Source organism: Pan paniscus, chromosome 13, assembly GCF_029289425.2.
Source record: "Pan paniscus chromosome 13, NHGRI_mPanPan1-v2.0_pri, whole genome shotgun sequence".
NCBI classification, from domain to species: domain Eukaryota; kingdom Metazoa; phylum Chordata; class Mammalia; order Primates; family Hominidae; genus Pan; species Pan paniscus.
Window position 1 is genome coordinate 97679666 of NC_073262.2, and position 20349 is coordinate 97700014.

Below are 20349 nucleotides of genomic sequence, written 5' to 3' on the forward strand. Positions count from 1 at the left end.
CGATTAACCTGATAAAATCAAGAATAAAAAGAGAAGAAAGATATCTGCGGACAGAGAGAAGATGAGAAGAAATACCTGGCAATAGAGATATTAAACTTTACTTCTGAATCCAATTGTATTACCTTTGATAGATTTTGTGCGTGTGTGCATATGTGTATCATTGCATGTTAATATAATTGCATGAAAGTTTTAGGATAATACAAGAAACCCCTTATACCTTGTACCAATATTCAGCAATTTTTTTTACATTTTGCTCAATTTGCTTTTTCACTCTTCCTCACCTTCTCCTTCTGCTTACCCCTTTCTTTCTGTCTCACCTCTCCCCACCCATCCAGGGCACATATGTGTATGCACACACACATAGACACATAATTTCTTCTGAGCTTTTGAGAGTAAATTGGAGACATAATGCCCCTTTACTCCTAAATTATTCAGTGTGCATTTTATAATAAGAGCATTTTCTTAGCCATAATCCAATTAGCAAAAGAGAAAAATATAACATTGATTCAATACCACTATTTAACCCACAGTCCATTATCAGTTTTTACTAGCTGACCAAATAATGTCCTTTATAGCTATTGGATTTTACCTGTCCAGGATGCATTCAGGATCTCATACTATATTTAATTGTCATGACTCTTAAGTCTCCATTAGTCTGGAAGAGTTTCTTAACTTTTCATTGTCTTCTTAATTTAATTTTTTGAAAAGTTGATGTGGCAGTGATTTGGTAGAATAGCCCTCAGTTTAGGTTGCTTGGTGTTTCCTCCCAGTGAAATTCAAGTTATATATTTTGTCAGGATTTTGTGTCCTTCTGAGTATACCGTATCATCAATAAATGATGTTGGCTGTCTCCAAATCATTGATGTCAACTTCAATCAGTGGGTTCCTGATGTTTGCCTGGTTTCTCCACTGTAAATTTTCCATTTTTTACTTTATAATTAATAAGTAATGTCTGGGGAGATACTTTGAGACTCTATTAATAACCTATTCCTAATCAAACTTCCACTCACGAATTTTAAGCCATTGTAATATTCTAACTCCATTATTCCTTTGACATTTATTAGCCTGCATTCTTCTACAAGAAAGAGCTTTTCTTTTTCCCCCATTAATTAACAAATTGATTAATTTATAACAGTGTGAACTCCCAGAATTTTTTATTATTAATGTACATTTTGTTTCTGTCATTATTTTCATGCTAAACTTGCCCCATTGTTGACCAGTGAGCACCCCATCAAGCTGACTTCTACTAAATTTTGAGATTTTTCCAATTATTTCTTAAACACTTCATGAATTTCTGGCACAACAAGGCATTCTAGGGTCATTTTACACTTTCTCTGCACCAGTCCCGGAGTCAGCATTTATTCCAAAGGTCCTTGATTCCTTTAAGTGAAAAATGATATCTAGACACTTAAGTATGGGCATTAAGTTTGATTAAATAAACACACACACATACACACACATTGATGAGTTCATACTGCTACTTACAATTTCTACTATCATTGATATATTTATAAATTTGCTTAAGCCTAGTGATACAAAAAGTAGAAAAATGGTTTTCAGAATTATTAACTAATCCATACCACTGGGTAAAGCAAACTAATTTAAGCAAGTCTTTTTCTAAGTTAAATATTTACAAATACACAAATACACAAATCTTCAGTATAAAACTAAATTTTATTTTTGATACATATATAACACCCATATAATCTACACCTTTATCAAAATATAGATAATTTCTGTCTCCAAGAAAATTTTCTTTTCAATCCCCCAACAAGAGACAGTTTTCTGACTTTTTTTCCAACATAGATGGTTTTACTTGTCTTAGTTCATAAAAATGAATGTATATAGTTCTTACCAATGTACTACTTTGTGCCTGGCTGCCTTAGGTAACCTAATGTCTCTGAGATTTATCAATATTGTTGCCTAATCATCAGTGTTTTTTTAATTGCTGGTAACTGTTTTATGAACAGACCAAAATTATATAAGTATGACACCATTTGATGACTTTTTAAAAAATGTATTACATTGCTAATATCAGCACCATTGTCTCTAAAATGGTATTGACAAAGTTATTGTTTCTATCTTCAGGGTAAAAGATTTGGGGAAGAAGTATATGATGATTACTTGGGGTGGGGAGAAGTTGCTAATACCAATTCAAGTTCATCTTTCCATGGAAAATGGATCTTAAAATATGTGATGACCAAGGGAGAAATTTTCACAATATCCTTTGCTAAAATTTAGTATAAAAAGAGTTGAATTTACAACCAAAAGGCATAAGTTCGAATCCCAAACCTAGTACCTGCTAGCCATGTGACTTTGAGCAAGTCACTTCATCTTCCTGAGCCTCAATTTTGCCATATATAAAAAGAGAATAATAGACTTTCCATCATACCAAAAATTGAAGACCAGATGAGTTGGGTAAACTATAACAAGCTATACAAATTTAACGTATTACGATATTTACCAAAAATATAGAGTTATAATAGCAGTTCTATGAATTGAGCAGCACTAGTTGTTTTTTTGTTTTGTTTTGTTTCATTTTTGTTGTTGTTCTTTTTTTCATTTGTTTCTTTCACTTCAGGAGTCTAGTGTGAGTTGGAAGCTTCTAAACTGGTGTCATCAAATTTATGGGACTCATTTTCTAATTTCAAGAAAATCAGCTTTGGGATTCAGACTCCCCTGGACCTGTTAATTCAAATCTAGTCTAGTTCTCAAGAAGCATATTAGCAACACAGGGAAGCCCCCAAATCTCTCTTGGATACCTTTCCTAATGTTTCATGGTGTAAATACTAACCAGAATCTTTGTGTCTGGTACCAAAATGTTACCCAGAATTTTGAGGTAAGGCCTAAGGATGTGTATTAGCAGTATTTCACACTGCTATGAAGATACTACCTGAGACTGAGTAATTTATAAAGGAAAGAGGTTTAATTGACTCACAGTTCCACACGGCTGGATAGGCCTCAGGAAACTCACAATCATGGTGGAAGACAAAAGGGAAGCAAGCTTGGACCTTTTCACATGGCGGCAGGAGAGAGAGAAATACAAGGAGTGAAGGGGGAAGAACCCCTTATAAAACCATCAGATCTTGTGAGAACTCACTCATTACCATGAGAACAGCATGAGGAAATGGCCCTCATGATCCAATCACCTCCCACCTCCTTAGACTGGTGGGGAATATGGGGATTATAAGTCAAGATGAGATTTAGGTGGGGACACAGCCAAACCATATCAGAATGCCTTTCAACATAGCCACAACATTAGGTGTCATGTTTCTTATGTGTTGATTTTAGTCACTATTTTCATCCTTTAGTTCCCCTGACATGCTAAACAGATTCATGTGAATTTACCTTCCAGGGGTTATACAAAGGTGTTTGGTTATAATCTATATTGAAAGCATTTTGACTGTTAAATTTTATATCTTAATTAATGTGAATTGAAAAGAACTTAGTGACTGCAAATGGTGTGAAGAGATACTTATAGCTATCTAGGCAATATGAGGTAAACTTACAATTCAATTTGTGTAATAAAAATTGAACTAAAGAACCTAAGAAATGGGAATTTATCAAAACTGCAAAGCAAGCATGAATCAATCCCATTGCTGCAACTGTTCTGGGAAGATAAGAACATAAAAGTTTCAGTAGACATTTTGCTTAAAAGCCCTGCTCTGTAGACTCCAGATGATGAAAAGTGACTTCAGTTTGCCCATGTTATCCAGTCCCTTTTCATTCCCTGCCTTAGAAACTCAAACGCAAGTCTCCCATGTGCCAGTCTCAATTCCGTAAAACCTCCTTTGTAACTGCTCTTTCCAAACCTTGTATTTATTTCTTGACAAGATGATTAATAAAAATCAACTTGGTTTTGATAATGGTTTTTCTGTTGATCTTTGTGGGGACCCATACAATTTTATGAGGCTCCATTGGGTCCTATTCAAAACTCCCCTCTTATGAGGCCCAAGACCTCTGACTTGAGACTGTCTGGCACTTCCAATACCCCTTGACCCACTCCTGCCAGGAGCCTGTTCTAGGCTGCTGTGGTAAATAACTTTCCAGCAAGAGATAAGCTCTGATCTTTATGCAGTAAGCCCCCTGCTGGGTTCATCTTGCATCTTAGGAATTTGTCCTTTGGGAATATTTTTATTTCTAACCAAAGTTAACTACTTATTTTCTTTGGTGAAAGCTGCCTACTATCACTTTTGCCTCTTAATTTTTTTTTATTTCTAAAGAATGTAATCTCCTGTTGTATATTTACATAAGAAAACTCATAGGATAGAAGACAGAGATACTCCCTACTTAATCTATTCTCCAAATCTCCCCTAATGACTAATAAGTTAAAATTCTCATTAGAAAATCATCCTTTCTACAACAAACTGCCTTGGGTCCTCCTTCAAAACTATGTAAGCACCACCTACCTTTTATCTTGTATTTGAAAAGTTTACTCTTATGTAGATTGCTTCCGTATATATTCTGCCTGTGGGGGACCATCAATTGTTCAGTTGTTGTACAGATGATCTGACGATCAGGAAGAGATGGGGGAATAAGGGCATGGAATATTATAACTAGACACTTTCAACCAAACATATTTATGTTGTTCGTGGGTTTGTATAATAGTTAATATAAACCACCTCCTAGCAGTCCTACAAATTCTTATATCCACTTAAGCTCTCATCATGCACCTATCTCTCTAAATGGCATAATTTTTTTTTACCAAGGACCATTTGAAAATACAGAAGCCATTTTGTGGAACATTTGATATGTCTAACAGTGTATTACCTTTCAGGTTAACAAGATAATAAGAATCAAAACATCCAATAATCATTTTTAAATTGATATGTAGATACTCTTCAAAGAGAGTTCAAATTAGCATCCTTAAAGGTCACTTTGCAAAGGTTAAAGAGAAACTCATTTCAATCTCTGATCTTCTCTTTCACTTTTTCTACCTCCTCCTTCTATCACTCCTTAAGCCTCTACAAGAATTTTTGTCTTTAAGGATACTCTACAAGAATGTCCTTTTCCTCAAGAAGTTCCTTCAAGAAACTAAATATTGCTTTCAGGCTGAACTTCATGCCATTTTCAAAGAGTTTTCTAAACATAAAGAAGAGAAAACTAAATAATACTTGTGCCAATTTCATCAACAGAAACTTACTCTATAAAGGGAGCTGTAAACAAGAGACTTTTTTCAGAAGACCCAGAAAATTCTCCTACCAATAAACAAATTATTGTTGAATTAGTCATCTCTATACCCATGCTATACAAGCTTCAAAACAAAATTGAAGAGTTGGCCTTTACAAGAATACTGATGGGCTAATACTACCAGATAATCCATGAAAAATTCCATACTGATAATGTGTAAATTTTGCCTAAATGACTGATTCCCTTAACGTAGATGCCAAAGAAGGCAATAAAATTAATTTTTAAAACCATAGAGATTAGAAAGAGGAGAGAAAACTTTTTATTTGCCAATGGTAAGTTCATTTATGTAGAAAACCTTAAGCAATTTACAAAAAATATTCTATTAGAACTAACAAATGAGTTTATCTATTTTGCAGTATGAAAAATAAATATCAAACAACCATTGTGCTTCTATATGTTAAGAGTCACTTGGAAATGAGATACAAACTATTGCATTTAAAATATCATTAAAAACAAACAATGCTGTGAGATGAATTTAATAATATATGTTCTAGGCCTTACACAATGAGAACAATAAAATAATGCAGAGAGAAATTAAAGAAGGCTAAATAAATGGACAATTCTACCACATTCAAGGATTGGAAGGCTCAATATTATTATGATGGAATTTCTCCCCAAATTGGTCTATGTATGCAACTCAAACACTATATAAAATACTAACAGTGTTTTTAGATTGACTGATTTCTTTACATAAAAATTCAAAGGACCTAGAAAAGCCAAAATAACATTATAAAATTTGTTAAAGTTTGAGAACACTACTTAATTTCAAGACTTACTATAAAGGTGCAGCAATCAAGTCATTGTAATATTGGCACAAGGATAGACATATAGAGTAAAGGAACCAAACAGAACATGAAATAAACCAACCTATATGTGGTCAACAGATTTTTTCCAATAAATTTATCAAGCTATTTCAGTGGGGAGAAACTCAAAATTAATCTATACCTACATGTAAAAGTCAAAGCTATAAAATGTCTCAAAGTAAATGTAGTAGAAATTCTCAGTCATAGGGTAGAAAAACATTTCTTAAGTGGGATACAAATAAAACAAGTAAATGAAAAAAATAATTTGTACTTTATCAAAGCTAAACATTTATGTTCTTTGAAAGACACTGTTAAGGAAACGAAAAGACTAGTCATAGACTAATATAAAATATTTGTAAAACATATACCTGCTTTAAAAACTTAATCTAGAATATAGATTTTTAAAAGCTCATATGGAATATAGATTTTAAAAAGCTCTTACAACCCAACAAAAATGAACAAAGAACTAAACAGCCACTTTATAAAAAAGAAATATAAATGCCAATTAGGAACATATAAGATATTTGCCATGATAGGCCTTTAGAAAATGCAAACTAAAGCCACAATGCGATACTACTATATACCCACTAGAATTAAAACAAAATTGTAAAAGAAAACATCAAATTTGGCAGGGAAGTGGAGCAACTGGCACTCTTCTGTACTGCCAGTGATACTACATAGTAATACAGTTGCTCTGGGAAATAGTTTGGCAATTTTATACAAATGGCCAACAAGCATATGAAAAAATGCTTAACATCACTAATCATCAGAGAAATGCAAATTAAAACCACAATGAGATAACATCTTACACCAGACAGAATAGCTATTACTAAATGTCAAAAAATAACAGATGTTGGTGTGGATACAGAGAAAAAGGAACGCTTATACAATGTTGGCGGGAATGTAAATTAGTACAACCTCTACGGAAAACAGTATGGAGGTTTCTCAAAGAACTGCAAATAGAAGTATCTTTGATCCAGCAATCCCACTACTGGATATCTACCCAAAAGAAAAGAAATTATTACGTTAAAAAAGACACCTTCACAGATATGTTTATCACAACACTATTCACAATAGCAAAGATATGGAATCAGTCAACTGTCTACCAACAGATGATTGGATAAAGAAAATGTAGTGTATGTGTGTGTGTGTGTGTGTGTGTGTGTGTGTGTGTATACAACGGTATACTATTCAACCACAAGAAAATAAAATCATGTATTTTGCAGCACAGCATGGATGGAACTGGAGGCCATTATCTTATGGGAAGAGAAACAGAAAGTCAAATACCACATATTCTCACTCATAAGTGGAAGCTAAATAACATGCATACAGGACATAGAGTGTGGAATAATAGACACTGGAGGCTCAGAAGGGTGGGAGGATAGGAGGGGGTGAAGGATGAGAAATTACTTAATGGGTACAATGTACATTATTTGATTGATGGCTATACTAAAAGCCCAGACTTCACCACTACAAAATATATCCATGTAAACAAAACTGCATTTAAACCCCTTAAATCTATACCAAAAAAAAAAAAAAAAAAAAACATAAACTTGCATTTACCATATATCCCAGCAACCTCATTCTAGGTATTTCCCCAAAAGATGTAAAAACACATTTACCTCAAAGATTTGTGCACCAATGTTCACAGACACAATAACACAAATTCCCCACCTAACAGTTTTATAGATGGCATTTACTTAAGGAATGATCAAAGAAAATACCAGGCTGGATATGCAAGACCCATCTCTGTATAACTTTTAGAATTCAATCCCTTCCCAGCTATTTAGCCAAAATTTCTAGAGAAAGTCACAATTTTCTAAATTGCCAAAGAACCAATATCTGTACCAGTAGCAGATATCCTTTTAGGGTCATACATGATTTTGGCATGATGTGGAAAAAGGAAATTTCCTCATGTCTGATGCCCCCAGTGAAAGTAGGCAGAAAACACATGAATTATTAAAATCCTTCAATTGTCAAAGCAATTAGATATAATTTAAATTGAAGCTCACAGTATGTAACATAAATTCTGTAACATGGCTAATTGGGAGAAACATAACAGGCCACAAATATTGGCCATATATGTATTTTTGAATTTCCTAGTTGCCACATAGAAATTTAAATATGCAATTAATTCGAATAATATATTTTATTTAAACACATATGTTCAAAATATTATCTTAAAGTGTATTATAACTAATATAACAATGTTAATGAGATACTTCACATTCTTTTCTATTAAGCATTCAAAGTTTAGTGCTTCACACTTACAGTACATCCCCATTTGGATTAGCCAAAATTCAAGTGTTCAATAGCCACATATGGACAATGCCTACCGTATCAGACACCAAAGCTCTAGAAGCTACTGAAAATGCCCTAGCTAATCATTATTATTTACAAAAAAAAAAAAAAAAAAAGCTCCCTTGACATAGGTCCCCCCATAAGGACCATTCAAAGATTAAGGGATAAATCTATGTATTTTTCCAAAGAGTCTATTATAAAAGCTGATAATTCAGCCTAAAATTCTGAGAAAAATACTATGAATTATCTGGTTGGAAAACCCAAGATAAATTTGGTGAGGCCAAATATTTGATTATTGGCACTGATAGCCTCAAATGGACATTCACAAAAATTATTCAGGAAAAGTTACCATCATGAAAGACAAAAGTTGGTTACCATGAAAAAATAACATGGTGAGTAAAGTTGTGGTTTGTTTCTGACTCATAATCAACATAATACTGAAAAAATTGAATCATCTGAGGATATCTACATACCTATTTTAGCCCTGAATCTTCTTTAAGCTTAGTTAAATATTATAAAAGGCTAATTCATGATACTGTCTCATCATCAAGAATTAAAACTATCTCTCCACAATATCCCTGTTTTCAGCCATTACAAAATCTTCAACCTGAATTTTTGGTGTTTTGAAAAAGTTAACAAAGAAAGGCTGCCCTTGAACCTTGTTGGAAACAATTTTATTGGGTACTGTTAAGTATACATACAGTAATCAGACTTCAGTGTGTTGACACTTGGGTCCATGGTCTACAATTTAACATGTTCAATTCCATATGCCAATCTAAACTCTTGGGTTACCTCCAGATGAGGATACCTAGATATTTCTCAGAAGTAGTTGATGTCATAAAGCAGACACCTTCCACCAGGAATTTTGGCTCGAGCAGATGATTCTTGATGCCCATAGTCTCTACTAAAAATCTGTGTAACACAAATAATAATGCTTCTTTAATCTGCATAGAGTTATTCTTTATTTTCCTAGCTATCTTCTTTTCTCTCTGTGGGTTTAAGGTTCTGGATAGCTGAGATACTGGTAGCCCCTTTACTATTGCCCCACTAATGTCCCTATTCCTATTATTGTTCTTCTCACTCCTCATCTAATTCCTGGCTATGATGTATTCATTATTTGGCTAAAACATGCAATCAAATCAAAAGTCAAATTGTTTCTAATTTTCTTTGGATGCCATCCAGCTTCCTTTTATACCAGTTGAAAATCAGTTAATTTCATGAGTATTTGTACTCAAACACAAAATGGCAAACATAACCCTAGACTAGACAAAGTCAAAAGATCTTTATCACATGATACGTAATATTGGCAGATTCTGTCTCCATAAAACAAACCTGGGGCTTTTCATAGGAGCTAGACTTCATAACTAAACATTCACAGAACTAAAACTTGGTGAAGAACTAAGAAATGGATTCTATGCAAGTCAAACTGCCTTATTTTTATAAACCTTCCAAAGAAACATACTACTCAGGCCCTACCTAATTCATGCTCTTTTAGTATAGATCCACTTTTTGCTCTTTAATTCCTCTGTCTGGTGTGAGACCACTCTTGCAGAGTGACATTGTAACCATGTAACACAAACAATCTTATGGGAATATTTTGGCTAAAAATTGATCATCAGGTGGTCACCAATGCCTAGTAGTGTATTTTCATCTGAAAAGCTTATTTGCTACAAAGTACAAATTGAAGAGAGACTTGCTGCCTCTCTCTTCAATGTTGGAAACAGGCACCTGCTTTTGAGGTAATCCCTGATATCACTCTTGGTCCATATTGGCCTATCAATTCGCTTTCTTGAAAAAGAGAGAGAGAGAGAGATCCTCAGCTAAGTTAAATCAAGAAGAATGTCTGGGCTTTGATTGAGACCCAAGTCTTATTCATTGATGTGAAATTGTGGAATTCTGGATATCTATTTTTTTGTTCTTAACCCTCTCTTTCTCAAGCTTTCCAACAGGACACACACGAAAAAACAGGGACCATCCTAATATCCTACTTACTATGGTTCAGAGATTGGCAGGAGATATAGGCAATATCATTAAAACATATTATCTTCTCACTCAAGAAGTTCACAAGATTGTGGTCCAAAGAACAGCAGCCCTAGATGTAATATTGTCCTCTCAAGTTGGAGCACATGACATATCAGGGGAAAATCTTGTGCCATTATCCCTACAAGTCTTTCTGGGGTCTTAAAGGTAACTAAAACTATTTGAGAAAAAAAAATTAGAAAATTAGGAAATTTGGCTAATACCACTCTATCTAGTTCTGCTGAATTTTGAAATTAGGGTTGAAATTTGTGCTCTTGGTTTAACTTGGCACAGTTGGCTCCTGACCTAGCATCAACTACAAAATCTCATCACAATCCTTTTTTTAGTATTGTTCTCTGCTATGATTTAGACATGTTTTGTTTGGCCCTGCTGAGTCTCTTGTTGAAATTTGATTCCTAGTGTTGGAGATGGGCCTGGTGAGAGGTGTTTGGATCATGGGGGTGGATCCCTCATGAATGGCTTCCAAGGGAGTGAGTGAGTTCTCACTCTTAGTTCTTGAGAGCACTAGTTGTTGAAAAGAGCCTGGCACCTTTTCCCTACTCTTTCAGCTCCTCTCTCACCATGAGATCTGTACATGCTAGCTCCCCTTCACCTTCTACCATGAGGAGAAGTTCCTTGAGGCCCTCATCAGAAGCAGATATTGGTATCATGCTTCTTGGACAGCCTACAGGGGCTGAGACAAATCAACTTCCTTCCTTTATAAATTACCCAGCCTCAAGTATTTCTTTATAGCAGCATAAACGAACGAAGACAGTCTCTGTTCCAATTCTGAAATGGTGGTCTCCATTATCCTAAATTCCACTCTGTCTCCAAATAATACAATAATAACTCAACAGAAGCAAGAGCTAGCTTATATTGAAGTCCAAATGTCAATGAATGTGACAAACGTCAACCACAGTTTAGATCTGGACTGAGCACCTTGGTAGATGGTCAAACTTGCAGTTCTGGCTAAAGGATGACTAAAGAGAAGATGAGAAATAAAATCTCAACTTGAAAATCTAACAAATGAAAATCTACTCCGACTTCAAAATTAAATAAACCACCCCATTTTCATAGTTCTGAAAATAAGAAAATACAAAATGCAGTGAAGTGTTAACTTGAAGGCCCCCAGACAATCAAAAGTAATCCCATCTGGCTATTTTAGCTTATCTCTCTAGCAGTTTCCTTGCTTGTGAAGTCTACCTCAAAAAACCACCAAATTTCTAACCTTAACCCTGGTGCCAGATTTATACAAATAATTCGGCAACTTTCCTTTTATAGGTATTATTAAAACTTTGTGCTTAACAGCATTCTACCTTGCCAGAAATATTATGAATAAAACCAGCTTGTTTTTTGAGATAGGCTTTGCTAGTGATATTTATTGGGATTCCAACAAATTATACCTTTGATTACTTTTTCATTTACCTAGCTGATATGCATCTATTATTAGCAGTTTTAATATAAAATAGTAGTTTTTATGTGTAAACAGTTAAATTTGGTAAAGCTGTTATTCTTTGACCCAAACGATATGTATTTACTGTTTCCCAGAAATTTGCAACATACATACATACACACATACAATATGTGGATACATACAAAAACACACACACACACATACATACATACACAAAATATATGGATACACACACACACCAAACAAAATTTTCTAAATTGGCAGATCATTTATCTGCATAATTACCCCAATTGTTACCAAAATAGTAACTATGTGGAGAAGCAACATCAAGAACTCTGAGTAGTGAAGACTCTCCTCTAAAAACCCTGACCTTGAGTAAACAGAATGGCTGAATGTATGAAAATGGAACGAAATGGTAAAGATGGGAGAAAATAATGTTCAAGACAGGTCTGTATTTCTGAACTCTTTGTTAAGCAAGTCCTCCTTAGCTGTTCTGAGGCTACGCAGTTTACCTAATTTACCACCTAAAGCCGTTTATAAATAAATCAAACAGAAGCTATGAAAGGCAGCTAAATCATCCATCATGCCTTTTGAGGCCTAGTCTACCTAAAAACAAACATCATTTAATTCCAGTTTACTGTAGCAGCAAGTGGAAATAACACGAAGTCCTCGTGAGCCTGGCACTGCCTCCTGACACAGAGATCTGGTGCCAAGTTGCTGAGTGATTTCAATATCAGGGTTGAATAATCATTTTCATCATTCATTTTAAAAGAACAGTGACATGTCATTAATTAGTATTAATCAGGAAATTACCACATAAGCGCAGAGAGAATGGTGGCCCACACACAGCTCATTAAGCTTACAGAGCTTAAGACATGAACTGAAATTTTAGATGCAAATAACTCATTTAAAAAAATCTTTCTAATATAATATGAAACAAAAATTGATTTTAAGTAAATATTTTTAAAGTAAATGAAATATTAGCTTTGGTCAATAACCATGACTATTTGTTTTTCTAAAGGAGGAAAAAAATATTTTCCACTGCAAAAGAAGTACTACAGATCAAAAAATAAATGTCACATATGAAGAAAAAATTCTACCAATAAATTAATATCTCAGCATGCTATTTTATAAACGACATTTGTAGAGAAGGCAGAGTGAAATCTATGTAATAAACAGTTAATCCAAAACTTCAATTTGACTATTAATTGATCTTCTTGCTGACGTTAAAGAGAAATATTATTACTAAGAACCAAAAACAAGAAAAGCATATTGACTTCTGTATTTTCTGTGCATCTTAAGCATTTGACAGACATTTTCTTGGAAATAATTGAAGTGAGCCTGTGACTTCAAGGAAGACACCTTATGTTTGTTGCCAAAAATGTAAGCTTTCCAACAAAAAGCAAAATTTTGAAAAATTTATATCTACCATATGATAACTTCCCTCAAAATGTATCTTCTGATGAGATCAGTGGTGATATTAACAAATGTGACTTTTTTCACATTGTAAAATCAAATATGTTGACATTTAGAATATTTGCATCACTCAGTAAACCAATGTTTTCCACATGACCAATCCATGATGTTAAAAAAATATAAAAAATAAAAAAATTGAGTCAGGTATGGTGGTTCACATCTATAGCCCTAGCTACTTGGGAGGCTGAGGTGGGAGGATTAAAGCCAGGAGTTCAAGCATGCAGTAAGGTATGATCACATCATTGCACCACTCCACTCCAGCCTGAGCAATAGAGTGAGATACCCCATCTAAAAAAAAAAATCAATAAGGGCCAAAAGATTTTAATGTCACAGAGTACAAAATTCATTCATATGGTTTCTGATTGCATGTTGCAACTAACTTTTAAGAACCTAGCAGTTCCAAATGGTGGTATCAAGAAAAGGTTTTGAAAATAATCCTACCTTTTTCAACTATATGTGAAAGAAAATCTTGCTTAATATATTTTAAACAAAACAATGCATTGCAACAGATTAAATGTGGGTGTTGGTATAATTTATTTCCTTGTGGCAGTATGGCTGAAATATCTTCAGCTCCTCAAAGCCACCCTTAGGTCCCTGCTACATGTCCCTGTTCTTAGGCTGTTCATACTGCAACAGCTTGCTTCTTCAAGGCTAGCAGGAGAGAGTGTCCAGTCTTCTAAGACTTATATAATATAACCTAATCAAAGGAATGGCATTCCATCACTTTTGCCATATTCTATCGGCTAGAAACAAATCACAAGCTCTGTCTGTACTCAAGGAGAGGGGATTATACAAAGGAAGGGGAGGAGAATATTGGAAACCACCCTGGAGTCTATCACACAAAGTATTGATGACTCCTAAAACAACGGCAACAAAACAACCATTAGCATTCTTTATATAGCATTTCTCCAAACCTGCACAATTTTACTTTGGAGGTTTAAAAAATCAGTTTCTCTCTTGAGAAGCTTTAGGAAGTCCTTTAGAACATTTCATTATAGCTGAGCATGTATCAAATGATTACTAGTTTTTTGAATAAGAAGTATTAAAATAAGCATGCTCCTGCTGTGTTAATCAGAGACTTCTGGGTTGTTAAATTAGCATAAATTATACAAGAAAGTATATTCCCCAGTCGTCTTTATTCTCAACTTCAGGGATTCTGTAACTTTTTCTTTAATAGGTGCTTATTCTGTACAATAGGGCATGAGCCAATTCTTCCATACGTGACATCACAGAAAACTATCCCAATGAGACCATTAACTAAAAAAATCTCATAACTGTTTCCATTAAGCATTAGGAAAGTAATCCAACAATAAGTTATTTTTCAGTGTCTGATCAGTTAATCCAATGATGAAATCAGTCTGATTTCAAATGTTAAATATATTTAAGTGAATCACATTGAAACTTGAATTAATTTCAAAACAACATTTGCCTTCTGTGCTCAACTACTGAAATATAAAGCAATCACTCTGCACAGTGATATTTCCTGGGAACATATGGACCTCATGATTTAAAAAAGAGAGGTAAAAATATGTGGCAAAGATAAGTAATGAAAGGAAAACAGAGTTATTAGACAGAAATAAAGATATAAAAGTATATTTTTTACCATTACCTCTTATCTCTGTTCTTATATCTTACTTTATCTCCCTTGTTTCCCCATTCATTTTTAAACATACTGTTTGTTACCATATCTTTGGAGCCTAGAACAATGTCTATATATACTAAGTACTCAAAAAGTATTTGTTGAATAGATGAACTATGAATAAGTAAATTAATTCTATTTTTAGTGTTTTTATCTTTCTGTTACCTAATTCTTGCCACATTTTTATTCTTTATGTCCTCACATAGTCTATCCCATCTTAAAGGTCTGAGGAATAACTATGATAAATGAAAAGAATCACCTACTTGCCATTGATTTAATTAAGAGGAGGAAGAATTAAGATATTGATGTAGACAGAAAGAATTGCTGGTTCAGTGTGCAGGACAAGTAAGCCCTGAATAAAGAATAAAGCCCCCAAAGCATCAGGGAGAGATGAAATTCAATACTATTTTAGGTGGAATAGAGGGTTTGAATGAGCCTCTGTTTTTACATTACTCTGGGCTGCTGATTCTGTTGCTCCTGCTAATGCCTCATGGCAGGTGTGCGAGCCTCGCTTTCAAGTCTGATATTTCACAAGATAAACTGGCATTTAAGCTCCTCAGGCTCTCCCTGGGAGTCATTCAATGAATATACCAAAGAGCTTTTGGTTCACTATGATTCCACAAAGGTCAAGTCCTAAACATTTAATGGATATGTGATGATTAAAAGGACTATTTACCATAGATGGTTAGGCCTAAGAACATTTTTTTTCCTAATTTTGATTGCAAGTTATTAAGAATAAAACAAAACACTGCCTCAACAATCTGCGTAGACAATATTATTTTAGAGTTTTGTGATTAAAAGAGATTCTTATTTTAAGTACCTGTATTAATATGACAAAACAATTGCTTTGATGTAAATTAAATATTTTTGTCTAAATTCATATTTTCACTATTATGAGCATTGGTCGGGATGCTAGGAATGAATGTTTTTTATTTTATTTTTATACATGTCCATTTTTAACCAAAGGCTTACTATGAAAAGGAGTAATGAACTATTAGTTAAGAATATTATTCTTCCTCTTCAGGTAAGATCACCTCACATTTTGACTGAATGTATTTAGTCCAACACCTAACTAGTTAAATAGCCAGTTTTACTAGTATAGATAACTTATTTATATAGATTTATTTTTATAATAGTTTAACTTTTTATCAGCAGCTTCACTTAGTAAATATTACCTGAGATATTTAGTTTCATTCCAAACACCTGATCTAATAAGGATACGCAGTCACTGAGTTTACAAGGATTCTTAGAAATGAAGAAGTCCTCTGCTTGTTAGAAATTATAATTACTGGTTAAAAATATAAGTCAATAGTAAAATTAGATGATATGACAGTGTTGGAATTCTCTGCTGAACTAACAATCACCAAGTAAGATGTCATTCACGTTAGGGTTTTGACAATCTGAGGAGCTTAATTCCGGAGAAAAGGTACCAGTGGTCATTGACAGAGCCGGCCAATCCTGCCTGAGCTGAGCGTCAGCTGTTAAGACTTGGATGTCCTGGGATGAGCCCAGATGAACCTCAAGCCTGCTGAATCACACACAAACTTTAGGAAACAGCTTCTGCTGTTGACTTTTGTTTTCAGTCATAAGCAATTTTGAGAAAAAGAAAGAGCTTAGACAAGATGATGGTTTCTTGGTTAGATCATCAGCACTCATTCAATCAACATTTATTGAGCACATGCTGGGAACCAAGAACTGAGAAAAGTTTGAAAAGACTATTCCTGCAATTCCCAGACAGCTGTAAACAAAATAAAATAATCAGGATTAGAAGCAAAAATATATGACACACTGCAATCATGCAAAAAAATGTAAGTTGAAACAAGATATTAAAGAATAGAGAATAAGGAACCTCAGTATGGGGAATACAGTAAGAAAATAAAAGAGAAAAAGTTTCTGCATAGAAAAGCATTAAGAAAAATAGTTCTTATAAAAAAGTGAAAGATAGCGGATGAATAAATAAAATATCTGAGTAATACAATCATCTGTCTATAGGGAAATACTAAAATATCCAATTAAGTGTGTCCATTTTTAACCAAAGACTTAACATGAAAAAGAGTAATAAACTATTAGTTGGGAATATGATTCTTCCTATTCAGGTAAGATCACCTCACATTTTGACTGAATGTATTCAGTCCAACACCTAACTAGTTAAATAGCCAGTTTTACTAGTTTCACTGCTTTTCACAGATTCAGTGGATTAAGCATAGGCTAAACCAGCCACATTAAATACTCTGTCACTTTCGTATAACAGAGACATCTTTTATAGTGAGTGTAGTGAGAACAGTGAGTACATAATGAGAATAATTAAAGCATTACAAAGCATAAATTATTTGTCCCTCTTTGGGTTAAAAATAATATGCATATATAAAACATTTCATTATTACTTTTATAGGTTTGGATTTAAGAACCAAAAGGTGTATATTCGTTATTTCTATGTAAAAATATCAATATCTCAATGGCATAAACTAACATCTATTTTTCAGGCCATGAATTCTGCAGGTTATCTGAAGTTCCAATAATCTAGACTGATCTCAGTTGGGACAGGCTGGACTCCAGGCTTTGGTGGGTCCAGGTTTACTCCATTTGTCTCACATCCTCAAACCCAGACTGATGGTATAGCAGCCATCTAGAGCACGCAATGTTTGCGGTAATCACAGAAGCAAAGAAGGTGAGTACAAACAATTGATGTCTACTGATATCTCAACTAAAATTCAACATACTATGCTTTTATCCACATTCCACTGGCCAAGCAAAATGCATGGCCAAGCAAATCACATGACCAATAGGGCAGGGAATATACTCTGCTGATAACTGAAGGCATTGCAGAGCAACATGAAAAAAAAAAAATATATATATATATATATATGAAGGGATGGAACAAGAGATTGAAACCTCTAGTCTAAACTTTCACAAGGTGAATTAGGTATAACATCTCATGGACTACATTCTGCTTCAATAGAACTTGCAGGAAAATAGACTTGAGATGGTTGCACTTAGACCAAACTCAGGATCAAAAGCACTCGTGATCAAAAAGAAAATGAGCCTTTTGGGATATGAGAGCACTTTGACATTACTGTCATTCAGGAATACTAAGCAGAACCACTGCTTTCACTCCCAAATATCCTTGCTGATGCTGAAATTAGTTCAAGCATCACAAGCCGGTTTCTATTATCAGGAAATGAATTATACCAATTGCTAATGAAGTTGGCTTTATTAAAAAGGGTACAGGTATGAACACATACACTTTTCTGCATTATATTATGACCTGTATATTTTAAAGAGAGAGTCTTGCTCTGTTGCCCAGGCTGGAATGCAGCGGCGCCATCTCTGCTCACTGCAACCTCTGCCTCCAAGGTTCAAGTGATTCTTGTGCCTCAGCCTCCCAAGTTGCTGGAATTACAGGTGTGCACCACCATACCTGGCTAATTTTTTGTATTTTTAGTAGAGATAGGGTTTCACCATCTCCTCTACTCCTGCCAGAGATACTAGAAGATATCTTGACTCTTTACAGTGAGAAACTGGCATGATTCCTAAAGGGAAAATCTACAAAATAGTGGTGTACCCCATAAGATTTTCAAGCTAATATGCACTAGCCCCCAGGGTTCTCTCACCCTCAAGACAGTCCACACTCAACCTGAATTTATCAAAATTACCACTTAAAATTTCCTACCAGCTTATGGATCTAGCAGCTCTGCTCCAGGTCGGCAGATCTCACCTGTGACTGTCTGGATTCACCTTTTTCTCCAAATTTTGGTGTAGTCGTTGTCTTTTGATATCACTTCTCCTGTGGGTCCAAGAAAAGATGATTTTCAGTTTGTTCAGCTTTTTTCACATTGTAAAGATGGAACTGATAACTTTCAAGCTGAAATGTGTCAGAGCTGAAACTGAATGGATTAAAATTTGGAAAATAAATTTTAATTTTAAAAAAGAATAAGAAAACCATAATATTTGTAAGCGTTTCTTGAAGTAGAAGCAAATAGATTATTCATTAAATTTTCCCATTAATTGTGGTCAACTAAGTTCTGATTTTTTAAAAATCTGCGGTTTTCACAAACCTGTGGGATTCTATCTAGAGAACCAAGGAGCCAGGGGAAAGTGATTCTGATCCAGGCAGCATTTGATCCTGTTTTGTGTAGTCAGCTCATTTCCTTTAAGTGTCTGAACCTGAAGCTAATTAAATCTCCAATAAGTAAGTGCAGCATCTTCCCACCAATTCATGAAATACCTGAAAGCCTGCAAAATTTAACATCATAAAATGAGAAACATTCAAAATCTGTTGAATTGGTTCAATATCTCTTTATTCTCTACCTTTTGACCAAGTGGTACAATAATTTCTTTTACCTAATCTCTGTGATTGTGTTTCTCAATATGTTTTCCAGGACCACTGGCATAATCAGATGGACATTTGGTACCCAGACACACTGAACCAAAACCTTTGGGAGTTAAACTACATTTTCAAAACTTCCCATGTAATGATTATGAACATTATAATTTCTCTTTACCACAGGTTCTCAAAATGTGACTCTGGGCCAGCTTGTTTCAGTAAGTCTTCCATGTGATTCTGATGTATACTGGAGTTTGAGAATCGCTGCTTTGTACTGTGGAAATAATTCGTTGCTTCTACAAAGATGACCTCCATTTTCCAAAAATCTTGAAACTGTACAGAGTTGTGTTGACTATTTTCAACAAATCATTTTGAACAATCAGAGTGGCAATGTAATACATAATTTGTAATCAATAATCAACAATAGGTTTAATACATGGCTAAATTGTTTTTCCTTCGCTCATCAGAATTAGTCTATCTATAAGGTGATAGATCCCTGCTTTTATGTTCTATATTTTACTGTATTATTCATCTTCAAAGTACAGAAATGTTAACTGTTTAACAACATAGAAAACAAATGTTTTCCAAATACATTCAATATAAATTATTTTGGGGGAGAAAGTACAGATGGAAATAAATAAACGTTCATTTAGTGTTTTAATTATTATAAAATAGACAATTCAATATCTTTCAGTTTTCAAAATTTTCAGGAAAATATTATGCATTGAAAAAGATGTGCTCTCCCATATTTCACCTTGCTTTTACCTAAAGGTATATTAATATCCATATAGCTTTAAAAGGATAAAGTACTTTTTTAGGTATTATAAAATATTTATGCTCTTAACTATTTAATAAGCCATTTCATTATAAATAAATAAAGTATTTAATGACATAATAGATGAGTTTAAATGAACTATAAAAATGCATGTGATGTAATATTAATTTTTGTTAAATGCAAGTTTCAGTGTTTTTTAATGAACGAGTAAGGAAATGATTTAATTGAAATAGGCTAACACTACATCAAACATGAAGAAACAGAAATTATAATTTTATTTTAGTAGTCCTCATTCCAAGTTGGCACATGAGTCTGACATTATTCCCTGAACTATTCACAGTGTCTATGACAGTCTTCCGTAGCATAGTTTCAAAAATAAAGAAACCATTATAAAATTTTAACTATCAC

The 20349-nt window shown here is 34.0% G+C and overlaps 1 long non-coding RNA gene across 1 annotated transcript in view; it reads right to left on the minus strand.

The window, feature by feature from the left end:
* The window catches only part of LOC129397297 (uncharacterized), a 254460-nt gene that overhangs the window by 88111 nt on the left and 146000 nt on the right, over positions 1-20349 (minus strand). The window contains exon 6 of the long non-coding RNA XR_008624565.2: positions 18558-18626. This is a non-coding gene — a long non-coding RNA (uncharacterized LOC129397297). The remainder of the gene's footprint in view (positions 1-18557; positions 18627-20349) is intronic.